Genomic DNA, 1,856 nt, shown 5'->3' on the forward strand with positions numbered 1-1,856 from the left:
ACATGACTGCAATAAATTGGGGTAAAATCATGAAGAATAATGGTATTGAAATGCTGAATGGCCAAACCATCAGGAGCCATCAGGATGAAGCCTACAAGTATCTGGGCATTTTACAGTTGGATAATATCAAGCATGGACAAGTTAAAAATGTGATTAGTAAAGAATACATCCAAAGAGTGAGAAAATTGTTAAAGACAAAATTGAATGGGGGAAATAGCATCAAAACCATCAATACCTGGGCCATACCTGTTATATGATACACTGTTGGAATTATTAACTCGACACAAACTGAACTGGACAGTTTGGACCAAAAAACAAGAAAACCCATGACTATTCACTATGCATTACACCCCCGTAGTGATACTGATAGATTGTACCTGCCCCACAGAAATGGAGGCAAAGGTTTACTTCAAGTCAAATAAACTGTCAAAGAAGAAAAGCTTGCATTGGTTGATTATGTAAAAGACAGTTAAGAACAAGCACTGATACAAGTTAAAAATTGGAACTTATTGAATGTAGAGGAAACAAAATGTGAATATTGAAATAATGTAATAAAAACACAAACACAATGCTGGCAAGGAAAAGCATTACACGATCAATTTCTACAAAAGATCGAGGGGAAAGTGGATAAAGATAAAACCTGGCAATAGCTTCCAACGAGAACATTAAAAAAAGAAATTGAAGGCTTGATTTTGGCTGCTCAAGAGTAAGCTATTCAAACAAATGCAATCAAGGCCTATCATTTGCCGGTAATGAAAAATTGGTGGGAACATAGAGTTGAAAAAGTAGTCAAAAATGAGGTTAAAATATTTCCAAATACAAACTGATAAAGTCTTGGTGCATAACACACCAGATTTAACTGGGGTTGAAAAGAAGAAAGTATGGATAATTGATGTGGCAATACTAGGGGATAATAGAAGACAAAGAATTGGAGAAGATCACGAAGTATCAAGATCTAAAAATCAAAGTTGAAAGACTATGACATAAACCAGCAGTACTGGTCCCAGTGGTTATCAGCACAGTGGGTGCCATTCCAAAAAACCTTGGGTGGCACTTAGAAAATCTGCACATTGACAAAAATTCCATTACAAAGCGCCATACTGCTTGGATCTGCACATATACTACACCAATACGTTATGACATCCTAGGTTCTTGGGAAGAACTCAGTGTGAATGAAGGCCAACACCAGCTAAAGAACCGGCAGCTGTGATTTCACATTGTTGTGCATAGTATTTCCCTGCAAGTAAAATACCATGACAAGGGAAGAGCAATACAATAAATATTTATCTTTTAAATTATGGTTTCTCCTCTTTTGTTGAGCATAGAATATTCACAAACTGTGTATCACATACAGCCTCAAGTAATATAATCCATGTTTATCGTCTATGGATTTTACAACCTCATTCTATGAAGTTATGACTCTAGCAGCATTACCTGAGACTGCAGAAGAATACAGATTTTGAATACTCTACCACATGAAAAGAAATAACGAAAAAAAAGTTTGCCAGATCAGAGACCACCATTCCCCCCCCCCCCCCGCTAATGTTCTCGTTCCTCTTTCAAGGAAGAGCTTGCAGTTCGAAATGGTTTATTCCATTCTGTTTAGACATCAAAAAGTCGTGAATAAAAATCGCTCTGATTCAGCTGAAATCTCAAGAGAAAAGGATTACTAATAGCTCGCGAAAAGGCTAAGGAGGGCGAGAGATGCTTGAAAGAAAAAGAGGGTGGGCAAGAAAAAGGGAGCAGGGACGTCCACCCACGATGCCCAATGGTACCGTCCGAACGTTCCCCTCCCCGTTCCCTTCACTGGCTGCTGAAATACGTCATCGGATAGAACAGGAAAAGGGAGGGTGGAA

The sequence above is a fragment of the Python bivittatus genome, unplaced genomic scaffold, assembly GCF_059951505.1.
Source record: "Python bivittatus isolate LINGU-HERP-01145 unplaced genomic scaffold, Pbiv_v1 ctg000080_np1212, whole genome shotgun sequence".
Taxonomy (NCBI): Eukaryota; Metazoa; Chordata; class Lepidosauria; order Squamata; family Pythonidae; genus Python; species Python bivittatus.